This window comes from Artibeus jamaicensis, unplaced genomic scaffold (assembly GCF_021234435.1).
Source record: "Artibeus jamaicensis isolate MK-2021 breed Jamaican fruit bat unplaced genomic scaffold, CSHL_Jam_final contig_240, whole genome shotgun sequence".
Lineage (NCBI taxonomy): Eukaryota > Metazoa > Chordata > Mammalia > Chiroptera > Phyllostomidae > Artibeus > Artibeus jamaicensis.
Genome location: NW_026521506.1, coordinates 24342408 through 24360950, shown reverse-complemented (window position 1 = coordinate 24360950; position 18543 = coordinate 24342408). Strand labels below are relative to the sequence as shown.

At 38.5% G+C, this 18543-nt stretch overlaps 1 non-coding gene across 1 annotated transcript; it reads right to left on the bottom strand.

Moving 5' to 3' along the window:
• Positions 1-16862: 16862 nt before the first annotated feature.
• LOC119056848 (U1 spliceosomal RNA) lies at positions 16863-17026 on the bottom strand. The gene has a single exon (XR_005083959.2). It is a non-coding gene; the product is annotated as a U1 spliceosomal RNA (small nuclear RNA).
• Between the last annotated feature and the right edge of the window lie 1517 nt (positions 17027-18543).

The following is an 18543-nucleotide window of genomic DNA, read 5'->3' as shown; positions in this document are numbered from 1 at the left end:
TATTTGGGGATGACTTCTTTTTAATGTTTTCCCCCCTAATAAAAAATATTAAGTCAACTAGTCTGTCCTTGCTAAATTTATCAGAACCTGGCACCTGGTTCAATTAATTCACCCTTGACTTTTTTCACCATAACTTTGCTATGTAGCAAATTCTTCTTGTCATGAAATTATTTTGTTCTCAGTTGAAGGAAAATAATTTGCAATTAATTTGACAGTTACAAATGAACATGTTCTTTTTTGTTTTGTCTGGGAGGTCTGCATAAACACTGCTTTTGAGCAATATCATCAGTGAAGGAAAATGAAGCATAGCCTTTTAAAATAATGTGCCAAGAGGCATTGAAAACTTGCCATTACCTAGTAGATATTGCAAAGACACCAGGTGTATGGGTGTGCAAGAGGTGTTTGTTCATAACAAGTCAGGTAAAGTTGATTGAATGCTTTTTAAATGTATCCTGTCATGATGGTATGTATGATTATTTGAGGGATAGGAACAGTGGTATTTAGTGTTAGGTGTAGTGTGCTTCAGAGAACCTTGTCAGAAGTGATACTATGTGACTTCTGAGATTGTCAGACAATAACTCCTCTCCCTTAGGCTCACTCACGTTCATTTTCTCTCTCTGTTCACCCTTGGGCCCCAAGTGGTAAAGTGACTTGCTTATGGTCATACAGCAGTTGGGTTGCAAAACCTCAGGGTTTGTTTGTCACCTTGTAAATATTGACCTTAAAATAATTGTACCTATAATCTATTCTTTATAGAAAAAACCCATGTACATATGTATGTATGCATGCATGCTCATAGGAAAATACTTATGGAACTTCATGACCCTTATACACTGATAATAAATACTAAGGTTTTAGAAAAATCCCATTAAGTTTCTGCTGTAGTCTATGCTATAGTATTTCTTTTAATCCTTTTGTTTCAATGAATTTATTGGGGTGACATGCATTAATAAAATTATATAGATTTCAGGTGTACAATTCTATAACATCTGTATATTGCATTGTGTATTCACCACCCCAAGTCAAGTCTCCTTCCACTACCATTTACCACCCCCCTTTACCTCTTCTGCCCCCCACTTGTCCTTCCCTCTGGTAATCACCATAATACTGTCTGTGTCTATGATGATTTTTCTCTTAATCCCTTCACCTTTTTCAGGCAGCCACATGACCCCCATCCTCTCTGACAGCTGTTAGCCTGTTATGAGTATCTATGAGTTTTTTTCTTTTTAGTTTATTTTGTTCATTACATTTCGCATATAAGTGAAATCATGTGATACTTACCTTTCTCTAACTGGCTTGTTTCACTTAGCATAGTACTCTCCAGGTCTATCCATGCTGTTGCAAAGGTAAGATTTCCTTCTTTTTTTACTGCTGCATAGTAAATAGTGTGTAAATGCACCACAGCTTTTTTCATCCACTCATCTACTGATGTACAATTAGGCTGTTTCTAGATCTCATCTATTGTAAATACTAGTAACACTGCAGTGAACACAGGGTTGCAGGTTTCCTTAGGTATATTCTCAGAAGTGGTATTTCTGGGTCATAAGGCAGTTCTATTTTAAATTTTTTGAGGTAACTCCATACTGCTTTCCACAGTGGCTGCATCAGTCTGCATTACCACCAACAGTGCATGAAAGTTCCTTTTTCTCCACATCCTAGCCAACACTTGTTTGTTGATGTATTGATGATACCCATTGTGACATGTGTGAGGTGATGTATCATTGTGATTTTAATTTTCATTTCTCTGATGATTAGTGACATAGAACATCTTTTCATGTGTCTATTGGACATCTGTATGTCCTCTTTGGAAAAATGTCTATTCAGGTCCTTTGTTCATTTTTTAATTGGATTGATTGGTGTGTGTGTGTGTGTGTGTGTGTGTGTGTGCATGCTGAGTTTTATAAGTTCTTTTTATTTTATTTTAGTTTCTGATTTTATGTTTTTTAAATATATTTTATTAATTATGCCATTACAGTTGTTCTATTTCCCTCCTTCATTCCCCTCCACACTGCACACCCCTCCCCCACCATTCCCCCCTTTAGTTTATGACCACGTGTCTCAAGTTCTTTAGATTCTATATTTCCCATACTATTCTTGACCTCCCCCCATCTATTTTCTACCTACCATCTATGCTACTTATTTTCTGTACCTTCTCCCCCTTCTCCTCCTCCCACTCCCCTGTTGCTAACCCTCCATGTGATCTTCATTTCTATGGTTCCACTCCTGATCTAGCTGTCCTCTTAGTCTGCTTTTGTTTTAGGTGTGGTTCTTAATAACTGTGAGTTTGCTGTCCTTTCACTGTTCATCTTTTTTATCTTCTTTTTCTTAGATAAGTCCCTTTAACATTTCATATAATAAGGGCTTGGTGATGATGAACTCCTTGAACTTGATTTTATCTGAGAAGCACTTTATCTGTCCTTCCATTCTAAATGAAAGCTTTACTGGATAGAGCCATCTTGGATGTAGGTCTTTGGATTTCATGACTTGGAATACTTCTTTCCAGCCCCTTCTTGCCTGCAAGGTCTCTTTTGAGAAATCCACTGACAGTCTGATGGGAACTCCTTTGTAGGTGACTGTCCCCTTATCTCTTGCTGCTTCTAGGATTCTCTCCTTCATCTGAATCTTGGCTAATGTAATAATGATGTGCCTTGGTATGTTCCTTCTTGGGTCCACCTTCTTTGGGACTCTCTGAGCTTCCTGGATTTCCTGGAAGTCTATTTCCTTTGCCAGCTTGGGGAAGTTCTCCTTTATTATTTGTTCAAATAAGTTTTTCACTTGTTGCTGTTCCTCCTCCCCTTCTGGTACCCCTATAATTCAGATGTTGGAACGTTTAAAGATGTCCTGAAGGGTTCCTAAGCCTCTCCTCCTTTTTTGAATTCTTGTTTCTTCATCCTTTTCTGTGTGGTCATTTTTTCTTCCTTCTAGTCCACTCCTTTGATTTGAGTCCCAGTTTCCTTTCCATTACTATTGGTTTCCTGTGCATTTCCCTTCATTTCAATTAGTTTAGCCTTCATATGTTCCTCTAATTTGTGACCAAAATCAACCAGTTCTGCGAGCATCCTGATCACCAGTGTTTTGAACTGTGCATGTGATAGGTTGGCTATCTCTTTATTGCTTAGAAGTATCGGCTCTGGGGCTTTGCGCTGTTCTTCTGCTTGAGCCAAATGTTTTGGTGTGTTTGCACTTGTTACATATGAGGGGTGGAGCCTTAGATGTTCACCAGGGTGGGGCAACTCACGTTGCTGGGTTGTAATGCTGTATGTGGGGTCGGGGTCAGAGAGGGACAATGGCATTTTTTCTGCTCTCTCTCATATTTCGGTCCCCTCTGCTTCTTCCTGCAAGCAAATTTGGCCCTTCCGGTGCTGGTTCCCGGGTGTGTGGGCTTCTGCATCCTCCAGTACCCTGTGGGTCTCTCAAACAAACTCTCTGTGAGCCTGGGAGCCTCTCCTGGCACCTCGACCCTCAAATGTTTTCTCAGTTGGTGCTTTTAGGCTTTATTTCCCGGTGCTGGGGCCCTGGTTTGTGCGGTCTGTCTCACTGCTCACTCCTTTGCCTGGTTTATCTGCATGAGAATGTGGGACCGCAGTTAGACAGCCGCCTTGCACCCTCACTGGGTCTGCCTGTTGCCACCCCACCACTGCCTGTGTGCATGGGTTGGTCCAGCTGCTTTTTCCTGCTGGGACCCCTCTCTGCCAGCTGCTGACTCTGCCCCTCTTACCAGTCTAGCTGAATGGTTCGTTGTTGTTGGATTTCCATACAGTTCAATTTTCTGTCTGTTTTGGTTGTGTTTTTGTTACTAAAACTTTGTTGTCTTTAAACTTGGTTGTGCGAGGAGGCACAGTATTTCCACCTATGCCTCCATCTTGGCCGGAAGTCGAGTTTTGTAAGTTCTTTATAAATGTTGGATATTAGCCCTTTATCAGACGTAGTATTGCTAAATATGTTCTTCCATTCAGTAGGTTGTCTCTTCATTTTGTTGATGGTTTCTTTTGCTGTGCAAAAAAATATTTTTTTCATGTAGTCCAATTTGTTTATTTTTTGTTTTGCTTCTTTTGCCCAAGGCAATATATCAGAAAAAATATTGCCACCAGAAATGTCCAAGATTTTACTGCCTATGTTTTTTTTCTAGGATTTTTATGGTTTTGAGTCTAACATTTAAGTCTAATCTATTTTAAGTTTATTCTTGCCTGTGGTGTAATAAGGTGGTCTAATATAATTTTATTGCACATGTCTGTCCAATTTTCCCAACACCATTTACTGAATAGACTATCTTTACCCCATAGTATGTTCTTGCCTCCTTTGTCAAGTATTAATTGACCATTTTGGGGCTGTCTATTCAGTTCCATTGATCTATATGTCTATTTTTATGCCAGTACCATGCTGTTTTGATTACTATAGCCTAATAGTATAGTTTGATTTTGGGTAGTATGATACCCTGAACTTTCTTCTTCTTTCTCAGGATCGCTATGGCTATTCTGTGTCTTTTGTGGTTGTGTCTTTCATGGTTCTGAATAAGTTTTTGGAATATTGTTTTACTTCTGTGGAATATGCTTTTTGATATCTTGATAAGAATCGTGTTGAATCTATAGATTGCTTTAGGTACTATAGACATTTTTTTAAAAATATTTTTATATTTATCTTTAGAGGGGAAGGGAAGAACAGGAGAGAAATATCAATGTATGGTTGCCTCTCGTGAGTTCCCTCCTGGAAACTGGCCTGCAACCCAGGCATGTGCCCTGACTGGGAATCAAACCGCAATTGTCTGGCTTGCAGGCCTGCCCTCAATCCACTGAGCTATACCAGCCAGGGCAGGTACTACAGACATTTTAATGATGTTAATTCTTCCTATCAATGAATATGGTATATGCTTTTACTTATTTGTATCTTCTTCAATTTCCTTAGTATCTTATTATTTTCTGATTACAGATCTTTTATATTTTTGGATACATTTATTCCAAGGTATTTTATTTTATTTTTTGATGCATTTGTAAATAGGATTGTTTTCTTAGTTCCCCTTTCTGATAGTTTGTTACTGGTATACAAAAATGCAACTGATTTCTGGATTTGTTTTGTATCCTGTTTCTTTACTAAATTAGTTAATCAGTTATAGTAGTTTTCTAGAGAAATCTTTAGTAGGTTTCTCTATATAAATATTATGTCATCTACAAATAATGACAGTTTTACTTCTTTCTTTCCAATTTGGATACTTTTTACTTCTTCTTGTCTGATTGCTGTGGCTAGGACTTACAGTACTATGTTGAATAAGAGAGGGCAAAGTAGAAATTTCTGTCTTTTTACCATTCCTAATGGCAATGCTTATAATTTTTTCCCATTGAGCATGATGTTGGCTGTGGGTTTGACATATATAGTCTGTATCACATTGAGGTATATTCCCACTTGGCTGAGAGTTTTATCATAAATGAGTGCTGAATTTTATCAAATGCCCTTTCTGCATCTATTGATATAGTCTTGTCATTGTTATCCTTTATCTTGTTGTAGGTAGGTACAGATTCAATCTTGGTGCCTGTGCTGGCTCTGAGACCACTCATCAAATGTTCCTGCAGCACCAAGTCCGGCTGCCACTGGCTGGTTGCTCACACACCTTTGTGGTACAGTGGGGTCTCAAAGGGTGATCAGGGTGAGGCCAGCAGAGTTTATTAGGCCAAAACAGACCTATATTTGGCCATGTGATTTCCATTGAGGGGGAGGTACTGGTCAAGTTTAGGGGATGATGGGGGTGTGGCCCCCACCCCAGAGCCACATAACTCATACTGTCCCAAATTCTGCCCAGACCTTGGCAGGGTGAAGCCACCAGAATTTGTGTGTGTGGGGGGCAGGCTACCAGGAGGCCAGAGAGTGGAGCTAGTGGATCTCCTGTGAAGGAGATGCACCAGCAGGTTTAACAGGAAAGTGGTAGTAATGACTCCTGCCCCCAAAGCTATACAACACAGTCTTCAGTTGGTTTTTCAGGTTGTTTGCTCCTGGGAGGAAGTGAGTATAGCATCCACCCACTCAGCCACTAACTTGAATCCTATGCTGTAACATTTTACTTTCTTTTTTGTTGTTGATGATCAGGAATGGGTTAGGCATAGGGATGGCGTTCACATAGTGCACTTCCTACTATATCACGGGCTCAAAGGATACCATATGATAGCTAAGGTAGAGCAAAAAAGAACTCAGATTGTGAGTCAGGCCTTTGTATGGATTCAATACTTGCTAGCTGTGTAACCTTGAACAAGGGTTAAATGAATCAACACTCATTTTTACAGGTGAGTAATCTGAAGGCCAAAGATATGAACTGACTTTCCTAAGGTCATTTACCAGTTCTTCTAAATTAAAATCAGGTGTTCTGTCAATTATATCATGCTGTATAATATAACTTGTAGAGATATTTTTTTTACACTGAGGGAAGGAAAAGGAACTATAAAAAAACATTTATGAATTGCTTACAATGGAGTAAACACAAACACAGTGCAAGTATTATCCAATTTAGTTTTTGTAAGAATCCCGTGGAATCAGTGTTGTGTTAACAAACCAACAGAATCGAGTTAGCTGAGATTCTTAGAGCTGGCTTAAAGTCATAGATGACATGTACAGGAGGCAACATTTAGATTTGTACTTGAATCATTATGTACCTATTTACTCTGCCATCAATCACTCACTGTGCTATATTCTTGATTCAATTCACTTTATTTTCTTTAACATTTATTTATTTTAAATTGGCATCTTTTATTTTTTCATTGTTCTTCACATTTAAAATTTCTCTTTCTGTAAAATGTAAATTAATTTTGGCATCTTTTACTTTCTATAATTCTGTTCCTTAATTAAGAATACATCTTAAGTGGCATGTGTTTTTAAAAATCATAGAAAGTTATTTTGTTTGAAGTTTTTGAAAAAACAAAACCTTAACTGAAAGGTACTTTTCATCCCTCTTGTTTCTCTGTATTCTATATCTTTAGTCTGTATGTTTGACTTTGCAGAAAGAATCTAGCTCTGAGCAATGAAAGGGCAAATCTTCCCTCTTAGGACCACTCCCCAGTGCCCTTACAGTTTAGTACCAGAGAGTCATTCTGGCAGACCTCAAACACAGATTAACCCAATAATTATTTGGCAGGGAATTGGGCTATGAATTAACTTGTGAATCTTCTTTTAAAATATAAACTGTTGATTGTATACGTAATGAGCATCCAGAAATATGACTTGTATTACATTCATTTCCTTAGTTTATGGGAGGAGAGATGAAATTCTAAATATCAGAGACCACCACTGGCGTAGCTTCCAAATTTAATTAATTGCTATCCTGAAAGTACTTTATCGAATTTGGTGAAATACATAATGGCTTCTGACTTCACTTAAAGCAACTTACTAATAACAGCTCTTGGGTAGTGTATGTGTGTAAAATGGAGTACAAGATAGGAAGTTCACATTGCTGGGGGATTTATTAAAAAGAATACATGCTTAGAAAACAGATCTAATTTTGGCGAGGAAGTGGTGCAATCTTTTGAAACTCAGTTTCCTGATCTATCACATGGGATGACAATATCTGCCTTACAGGGTTTTAATTTGAATTAAAAAGCATACTTTTTAGAAAAGATTTTATTTATTATGCACATATTAGTGTATAATGAGCACTTCATAACTTCTAGAAAATAATATTACAGGTATGAGTTATAGTTATAAATTCTTTTTTGAATATGGTGACAGGAGTCATGAAGTGAAATGTCTTCAGTGGCTGGGCAGACCAAGTAAATGCTCTAATTCAGTTTTTAAAAAATGTTTTACTTATTTAATTTTAGGGAAATGGGATGGAAGGGAGAACAACATTGATCTGTTTTCTCTTGCACACCCCCCACTAGGGATCTGGCCTGCAACCCAGGCATGTGCCCTGACTGGGAATCAAACTGGGGACTTTACAGTTTTGGAGACAACGCTCAATACACTGAGTCATACCCATGAGGGCCCAATTCAGTTTTTAAGAGAAGTGTTGCAGACCCTGTCTAGCAGAGTCTGCCTGCTGTGGTTGACGACAAGAATCAATGCACAGGAGACAACAATCCTGTGTGGAAAAAGGAAACAGGCACGGCTACTCTCTCAAGGGGAGAGTGCCTATGGTGCCTCGGCCACTCCCTCAAGAGGGGAGCGCCCCGACCCTTGCCTAGACAGGCTTTTATTGTTTTCCTGGGGTCTTACATCAAAGAAAGATTTATTATCTACTACATAGAATATTATTGTCTACATTCTAGGTACAATCAAGGAAATAAAAATAATATGCAGAGGAGGATAGCAGTGAGCTCATTAGCTCTGTCCTTGGGAGAGCTCACACAGGCTTTGGAAGTTACTTTGAGGATAAACAATATACATTTGTTGCTTTAGACCAGGGTGAGGGAGTTTTAGCAAGAGCAAGCCATAACAGTCCTTATGCATTTTCTAGGCCTGATTCCCAGGGGAAAACTCGGTTTGAAGGTCTGGCTCCTGCCTACCACTTTGCATCTGCAGGTTTTCCATACAGAGCTGAGTCACATTTGCCAGGCCAAGACAAACCGGTCCCCTACAGAGAAGCACTGTAACTAACTAAACAAACCTGTGTGTTTTGTTTCCATACTGTTGACCACCACATCAATATCTATGATATACAGAGATATTAGATAAAATTATTATTTTCCCCTATATCTAAGCAGTCTTTTTCATAATACACTTATTGATTTTCTACATAATTAAATATGTAATAAATCAGTTTCCAGTAACATGTCAGACTCTCACTAGAAACACATAGAAATATGAAATTAAATATATCAAAACATAAAGTTCATTATATAGGTAAACATTTTTTAAAATCTTCAAGTACTTGAAAGTAGAGATCATTTTAAAGTTTGGCATTAAATGTGAGCTGATATTGAAGTGGCCCATAAAGTTTTCAAAGTTCCATATATGATTTAGTAGGGAAATAGGTTTCTAACACAAAGGGAGATGTCATATGACCCAAACTCTACAGGAGGAGGAGAAAATAAAATTTACATAAAATGAAATGCCTTTAGAACTGTCTCATCTGACAAAATAGATGATAATACCTGAGAATATTGTGGGGAAGCTTGTCATCTGTCCAAATTCTTTGATATGGTTCAGCATTCAAAATCTATCACTGTAATTCATCATACCAACAGATTCAAAGACTAAGAGGAAAAAAATATTGCTTGTTTTCTTTGTTATACTTGTTTTTCTATTACAGTTGTCCCAATTTTTCCCTTTTTGCACTCCTCCCCCCAGGCCACCCCCTCCCCTGCTCCCATGGTGAATTCCCATCCTGTAGTCTATGTCTTTGGGTTATTCATACATGTTCTTTTTTAATTTTTTAAAATAATTTTATTTAATTTTCATTTTTAAAATATATTTCATTGATTATGCCATTACAGTTGTCCCATTTCTCCCCTTCATTCCCCTCTACCCTGCACACCCCCTCCCCTCACATTCCTCCCCTTTAGTTCATGTCCATGTGTCACAAGTTATTTAGATTCTATATTTCCCATACTATTCTTGCCCTCCCCCCGTCTATTTTCTACCTACCATCGATGCTACTTATTCTCTGTACCTTCTCCCCCCTTCTCCTCCTCTCACTCCCCTGTTGCTAACCCTCCATGTGATCTCCATTGCTATGGTTTGCTCCTGATCTAGCTGTCTTTTTAGTTTGCTTTTGTTTCAGGTGTGGTTGTTAATAACTGTTCATATTTTTTATCTTCTTTTTCTTAGATAAGTCCCTTTAACATTTCATATAATAAGGGCTTGGTGATGATGAACTCCTTGAACTTGATTTTATCTGAGAAGCACTTTATCTGTCCTTCCATTCTAAATGAAAGCTTTACTGGATAGAGCCATCTTGGATGTAGGTCTTTGGATTTCATGACTTGGAATACTTCTTTCCAGCCCCTTCTTGCCTGCAAGGTCTCTTTTGAGAAATCCACTGACAGTCTGATGGGAACTCCTTTGTAGGTGACTGTCCCCTTAGCTCTTGCTGCTTCTAGGATTCTCTCCTTCATTTGAATCTTGGCTAATGTAATGATGATGTGCCTTGGTGTGTTCCTTCTTGGGTCCACCTTCTTTGGGACTCTCTGAGCTTCCTGGATTTCCTGGAAGTCTATTTCCTTTGCCATATTGGGAAAGTTCTCTTTTATTATTTTTTTTCAAGTAAGTTTTCCACTTGTGGCTGTTCCTCTTCCCCCTCTGGTACCCCTATAATTCAGATGTTGGAATCTTTAAAGATGTCCTGAAGGTTTCTAAACCTCTCCTCATTTCTTAAAATTCTTGTTTCTTCATCTTTTCTGTTTGGTTGTTATTTCCTTCTGGTCCACTCCATTGATTTTAGTTCCAGTTTTGTTTCCATCACAATTGGTTTCCTGTGCATTTTCCTTCATTTCACTTAATTTAGCCTTCATTTTTTTAATCTAATTTGTGACTAAAATTAACCAGTTCTGTGAGCATCCTGATCACCAGTGTTTTGAACTGTGCATGTGATAGGTTGGCTATCTCTTTGTTGCTTAGAAGTATTGGCTCTGGGGCTTTGAGCTGTTCTTCTGCTTGAGCCATAATTTTTTGGTCTGTTCATGCCTGTTACGTATGAGGGGTGGAGACTTAGGTGTTCACTAGGATGGGTCTACCCACTCACTGGGTTGTGACTGGGGGCGGGGTCAGAGAGGAAGCAATGGTGCTTGTTCTTTTCTGTCTTGGATTTCAGTCCCCTCTGCTGCTTCCCATAAGCAAATTGGTCCCTTCTGGTGCTGGTTCCTGTGTATGTTCAAGGACCTTGTGGGTATCCCCAATGAACTCTCCCAGTTGAGGCTGGGAGCCTGTCCCTGAACCTCAACTCCCAAAAGTTTTTCCAATCTGTGCTTTTAGGTTTTATTTTTCATCGCTGGTGCCCTAGGCCATGCGGTCTGTCTCACTGCCCTTTTTTTGCCTGGTTTATCTGTGTGTGAATGTGTGTCTGTGGTCAGCCAGCTGCCTTGTGAGCCTTACTGGGTTTTCGTCCTGCACCCACCTGGTCTGGACCACCACCTTTTCCTGCTGTGACCTCTGCTGTGTCCAACACCTTTTCCTGCTGTGACCCCTCTGCACTAGCTGCCGACTCCACCCCTCTTACTGATCTGGATGAGTGGTTCATTGTTGTCGGACTTCGGTACAGTTCAATTTTCTGTCTGTTTTGGTTTTATTTTTGTTTCTAAATCTTTGTTGTCCTTAAGTTTGGTTGTGCGAGGAGGTATAGTATTTCCACCTACGCCTCCATCTTGGCCGGAAGTCTTCTCAATTATTTTATTGTTCAATTACAGTTGTCTGCATTTCCTCCCCACCACTCCCCCCACGCCAGCTAAACCCACTTCCTTCCCTTGCTCCCACCCTTCCCCTTGGTTTTGTCCTTTATAGTAGTTCCTGAAAACTCTTCCCACTATTGTCCCTTCCCCCTCCCCTCTGGCTGTTGTTAGATTGTTCTTAATTTCAATGACTCTGGGTACATTTTGTTTCCCTTTTACTTTTGTTGATTATGTTCCAGCTAAAGGTGAGGTCATATGGTATTTTTCCCTCACCACCTGGCTTATTTCACTTAGCATAATACTCTCTAACGGTTCCATCCATTCTGTTGCAAAGGGTAGGAGCTCTTTCTTTCTCTCTGCTGTATAGTATTTCATCGTGTAAATGTACCACAGTTTTTTGATCCACTCATTTACTATGGGCACTTAGGTTGCTTCCAATGCTTCGCTATTGTAAATTGTGCTGCTATGAACATTGTGGTGCATAGATTCTTTTGGATTGGTGTTTCAGGGTTCTTAGGGTATAGTCCCAGCAGTGCAATTGCTGGGTAAAAAGGCGGTTCTATTTTAAGTTTTCTGAGGAAATTCCATACTGTTTTCCACAGTGGCTTTATAAATTTTATAATTTATAAAATTATAAACATTACATTATAAACATTATTGAAGGTAATGTATAAAGGTTCTCCAAAGAAACAGAAGTAATGGGATACATACAGAAAGAGATTTATTATGAGTGATTGGCTTATGCATTTATAAAGGGTAAGTCCCAGTATCTGCAGTCTGCAAGACGGAGGCTCAGGAAAGCTGGTGGTATAGTTCCAGTTCAAATCTAAAGGCCTGAGAAGCAGGGCAGGGAATAGCGTAAGTTTCTTTAGGAATCTAAAATCTCAAGACCAGGCACACTAATGCCTGAGAGCAAGAGAAAAAAGATGGATGTCTGAGCTCAAGCAGAGAATGAGTTCGTCTTTCCTTTGTCTTGTTGTTCTATTCAGACTCTCAAGGAATTGCGAGAGGCCCATCCATAATAGTGGGGGCCATCTTCTTTACTCAGTCTGCTAATTGAAATGCTAATCTCGGACTTCTGGCCAAGATGAAGGTGTAGGTAGATATGTTTTGCCTCCTTGCACAACCAAAAAAAGGACAACAACAAATTTAAAACAAATAATAACCAGAACTACCAGAAAATTGACCTGTAGAAAATTGACCTGTATGGAAGTCTGATAACCAAGGAGTTAAAGAAGAAATATTTATTCAGACAAGTAGAAGGGGTGGAGATGGGCACCTGAGGAGGAGAGGACTTTCAGAAATATGGAGGCTAGAGGACTGGGGTGGGTGAGGCTGCAAGTGGTGGGCTGGGTGGTCCCACATTTGCATGCAGATAAACCAGGAAGAATAACTGGGGAGCAAGAGAGACAACACAACCCAGGGGTCCAACTCAGAAGGCTAAAGCCTCAAAACCTCTGGTTATAAAAACCTGTGGGGGTTGCGGTGGCAGGAGAAACCCCCAGTCTCACACAAAAATTCATTGGGGAGGCCCACAGGATCCTAAAATGTACACAAACCCACCCACCTGGGAATCAGCATCAGAAGGGCCCAATTTGCTTGTGGGTAGTGGGGGAATTGACTGAAAGCCAGCCAGGAGCTGAGCAAGCGGCATTGTTCCCTCTCACACAGCGCCACAACGCATGGGTTGTCCCACACTAGTGAATACCTAAAGCTCCACCCCTCACTACATAACAAGCAGGCTGAGACAAAAAAATATGGCCCAAATGAAAGAACAGATGAAAGCTACCAAAATAGAACTAAGTGGTGAAGAGATAGCCAACCTATCAGATGCAGAGTTCAAAACACTGGTAATCAGATTGCTCACAGAAGTGGTTAAGTATGGTCACAAAATACAGAAAAAAGTAAAGGCTATGAAAAGTGAAATAAGGAGAACCAACAGTGAAGGGAAGGAAACCAGGACTCAAATCAGTGGTTTGGACTAGAAGGGAGAAATTAACATTCAACCAGAACAGAATGAAGATATAAGAATTCAAAAAAAATGAGGAGAGGCTTAGGAACCTCCAGGACAGTTTTAAATACTCCAACATCTGAATCATAGGCGTGCCAGAAAGAGAAGAGGAAGAGCAAGAAATTGAAAACTTATTTGAAAAAAATATTGAAGGAAAACTTCTCCAATCTGGCAAAGGAAATAGACTTCCAGGAAGTCCAGGAAGCTGAGAGAGTTCCAAAGAAGTTGGACCCAAGGAGGAACACAATAAGGCACACATCATAATTACATTACCCAAGATGAAAGATATGGAGAAAATCTTAAAAGCAGCAAGAATAAAGGAGACAGTTACCTACAAAGGAATTCTCATAAAACTATCAGCTGATTTCTCAAAAGAAACCTTGCAGGCAAGAAGCGGCAGCAGAGAAGTATTCAAAGTCATGGAAGACAAGGGCCTACATCCAAGATTACTCTATCCAGCAAAGCTCTTATTTAGAATGGAGGAGGGCAGATAAAGTGCTTCCCAGATAAGGTCAAGTTCAAGGAGTTCAGCATCACCAAGCCCTCATTATATGAACTGTTAAAGGGATTTATCTAAGAAAAAGAAGATCATAAAAAATATGAACAGTGAAATTACAACAAACTCACAACCATCAGTAAATGAACCAAAAAAACCCCTAAGCAAACAACTAGAACAGGAACAGAATCACAGAAATGGAGATCATATGGAGGGTTATCAGCAGGGAAGGGGTAGGGAGAGAATGGGGGAAAAGTTACAGGGAATAAGAAGCATAAATGGTAGGTAGAAAATTACAGGGGGAGGTTAAAATACTATGGGAAATGGAGAAGCCAAAGATCTTATATGTACGACTCTTGGGCATGAACTAATGTGGGGGGAATGCTGGCAGGAGTGGGGTGCAGGAAGGAAGGAAAAAAAGGAGAGAACAAATAGGACAACTATAGGACAGTAAATGGGATATGCTATTGATAATAGCATAATCAATAAAATATATTTTAAAAATAAAAATATGATAGCAGCCAAGAAAGAAAGAAACAAACAAACGAAGAATGAAAGAAATGCTAATCTCTTCCAGAGATGCCCTTTGCAGACAGACCCAGAAATAATGTTTGACCAGCTATCTGGGCATCCCTTAGCCCAGTCAAGTTGACACATAAAATTAATAATCACAAATCACTAAATAAGACTTTATTGTATCAGTTAATGATTGTGTTTAGGTGCTCATGACAGGAATCATTAACAGTGGAGTAATTTAAAAGACAAAATATTTTACTTCTCTCATGTAAAATGAACCCTGGAGGAAGTTGAGACTGGTACAGAGACTACATAATGCTACCAGGAACCTAAGTTTCCTTGAGCTTTCCACTCTGCCATTCTCAGCATATGACTTTTATCATCTTCATAACAAAGGATAGATACTCGGTGTTCAGCATAATAAAAGCATTGCAAGCATGAAGAAAGGAAAGAATGAAAGGCCAAAAAAATTGGTGCCAATAAAGTCTGCCTCTTTTTAAATAACTTCCTTGTTGAGTCATGTCTAGCAACTTCCACTTATATTTCATTGATCAGAAATATGTCACGTTGCCCCGGCTGTTGTAGCTCAGTGGATTGAGTGTGGGCTTGTGAACCAAAGGATCATGGTTCGATTCCCAGTCAAGGCACATGCCTGGGTTGCAGGCCAGTTCCCAGCAGGGGATGCACAAGAGGCAACCATACATTGATATTTCTCTTCTTCTCTCCTTCCCTTCCCCTCTAAAGATAAATTTTTTTTAAAAGAAATATGTCATGTGGACCTCCCTACCTGCAAGAAGGAATAAATAAATACATAAAATCTTAAAAAAAATAGTGGTCACATCTGGATGAATTTAGGGAGTGAGATATTAGGATTAGTTGTAAATATAAAGGGAATTTAAACTCAATTGTAATGTTTTATTTCTTTTTTTAGTAACTAAAAAAAGATTTTATTTATTGATTTATTTTTAGAGAGAGGAGAAGAGAAAGAGAAAGAGAGGGAGAGAAACAGTGTGTGGTTGCCTCCCCAATGGCCCCAAGTGGGGACCTGGCTGGCAACCTAGACATGTGCCCTGACTGGGAATCAAACCAGCAATCTTTCAGTTAGCAGGCTGGCATCCAATCCACTCAGTCACAGCAGCCAAGAGGTAATGTTTTATTTCTTAAAAAATCTGAGGCAAACTCCTACAACTCAACAACAACAAGTCTAACAATCCAATTTTTAAAAATGAACAAAGTAGTTGAATACGCGTTTCTCCAAAGAAGATACACATGGATAATGAGCACATGAAAAGATGCTCAATATCATAGTTATTAGGGAAATACAAATCATAACCTCTTCATCCCTACTAGAATGACTGTAATTAAAATTGGCAAGGATATAGAGAAATTAGAACCTTTGTACATTGTTGGTGGGAATGTATAATAGAATGGCTGTCATAGAAAAACAGGTTAGTGGTTTTTCAAAAAGCTAAACACAGAATTATTGGGGGAAAGTGGTGGTGGGAAAATGGAGACAAATGTACTTTAACAACAATAAAAGATAGATTAAAAAGAATTATCATGCAACCCAGACATGCTACCTGTAACTGAAAACAGGGACTCAGATATGTGTGTGACCAAGTTCATTGCAGCATTATTCACAGTAGCCAAAAGGCAGAAATAACTCAAGGGTTCATTAACAAATGACTGGATAAACAAAATGTAGTATGTACATAGAGTAGAATATTAGTCATAAAAAGGAATTAAATTCTGTTACATGTGACCATATGGTTGAAACTTGAAGGCATTAATCTAAGTGAAAGTAGCCAGACATAAAAAGGCAAATATGGTGTGGAGTTTCCCCTTCTATGAAGTATCTATAATAGGTCATAGAAACAATAAGTAGATTAGAGGATGTCAGGGGCTTAGAGATGGAAAATGGAGAGTTATATTACTTAGTGAGTATAGAGTGTCTGTTTGGTATGATAAAAGTTCTAGAAATGTAGTGTAATGATGGTTGCACATTAGTTACATTGTAAATGTAATGAATGCCACTGAATTGTACACTTAAAAGCAGTTACAATGGCAAATTTTATGTATGTATATTTTACCATAATATATTTTAATGTGAGGGAAATATGGCTAAATATTAACATTTTTATAATTAGATGCTACATACTTGGATTCCATATTATTATTTGTATTTTCTTAATTTTTTTATGATAGCCACTCATTGTTGTTTTTATTTTAGTTAGTGGCATTGAGCATCTTTTCACAGCTTTAGTGGTTATGTGTGTGTCCCCTTTGGAGAGACCGTCCACCCACGTTTTTGGTGTTCAGCTTTGTAAGACTCATAAGTGGAGAACAAATGATGGCTAGTTGCGGGGTGCTGGGGGCTGGAAATAGTGGTACCAGGATACAGTTGGAAAGAAAAAAACTGGGTGGGAGAAGGAAAGAAAAAGAAGAAAGAACTCCTGAGGCAGCACATCTCCAGAGTAGTGAAAGTCCCCACAACACTGTTCCTGGGAAGTTTCATAGGCCTGACATTAGAACTCAGAACCAGGGGAGATCGTAAACACAGTCCCCCACTACCTCAAATTATGCAGTCAAGTTTCCCACACTGGGGGAAATGACAGGGCTCAGCACATCTGGAGTGCAATGGATAAGCCTTGCCCTGGGAAAATCACCTGTGTGATCATTGTATCTCCCCTGCCAGGTAAGTATGTATTTTCTTTATTCTTAAAATAGTTCCAAATACAGTATATCAATGGTGGATTTATTCAGAAGAAAACAGAAATATGCTACCAGAAAAAGAAATAAATAACTTGTAAATTTTAAGATATCTAGATATAGGGACTTTATTAATTTACTTATCAATGACATTAAATAGTAAATAATTAAAGCAACCCAAATCCACTCAAATGATTTAGAAGCTGAAACAATGCATTCTTTTATGAGTGCAAAAGTTTTAAATTCATTTGACTGTTGAGCAGACAAATTGTCATACGCCTTGACAATCTCAGCAGTTTGGGGAGAAAGCTGCATTTAAATTTTAAAAGGCAAGCAAAACAGACCTACCGTATTTGCACTGTTCCCATTAGAATTGTAGGCTATGAATCAGCAGGAAAGAGTGCTATACTGGTTACTTCCAAGTCTATACCTAATTGTGTGAAAATTTGTATTTTATGTTGTATCCATATAGTCTACAGTAAGGAGACCTTTTTGGGCATAAATTTTGTAAGAGGGACTTAACTAGTGGTTTGTTTTCAACTGTTTGATGTTCTTCAAACAATTGAAGCTTATGTTTCTATGGTACAAAAAAGAATGACTTGGAAATAGTTTTAAGTTTGCCATGTGAATAGGAAAAATTTGAATCACATGACAGAACTGAACTCAGACTATGCCCTTATCATTTATTAATGGAGAATGTTGAGCCAGTTGCTTACTTTGCCTAGGTCTCCATCTCATAAATATAAAAAAGACTGGTTTGACACCAGATCATTTCAGGATTAATCATTCTATACTAACAAGGCTTTTTCTTATTTTATAAAGTAAAATAGAACTGATTTCACAATCTTGAAGTAAAAGCCAATTTAAAAGAGAGTTTTCTATGGGACAATGCCAGTTATGTCAAATAATTTTTTTCCTTTTAGTTTGGATACATTTAAATAGCAGAATGAACACAATTAAGAAGAAGGTCAAACTGTATGCAAGTTCAGATGAATAAATACTCTTTATGGTTCTGAATATCACATGCAGGGTTTCAATTTTCAGAACCAAACATCCTATTGGTTCCTTCTTCCATTGCAAAGCTGTTTTGTATACACCAGGAAAGTACAAGTAATGTTTTGTTTTGTTTGACTTTGGGCTTTTGTTCTTATAAAGAGAAGTAAATATTTGTCCCTGAAAAGTAATAAGCAGAAATAAGCCAAGTAGATAGCCATTATTCTAGAGCAGCTCTGTCTAATAGGAAGATAATGGGAACCACATATGCAGTTTAAAATTTTCTAGTAGCCACATGAAAAATTAAAAAGGAATGCATGAAATTAATTTTAATGATGTGTTTTTTTAAAACACAATATGTCCAAGATATTACTATTACAACACATAATCAATATTTGTTCAGGTGGCCAGGGATGTGGGCTGTGAAAGAATTCAAAAAGAGAAGAAACTGCCAAGAGTGCAATTTTTATTTTACCTTCCCAGGGGAAGAAAAAGCTGGGTGTGGAGAAATGCACCAG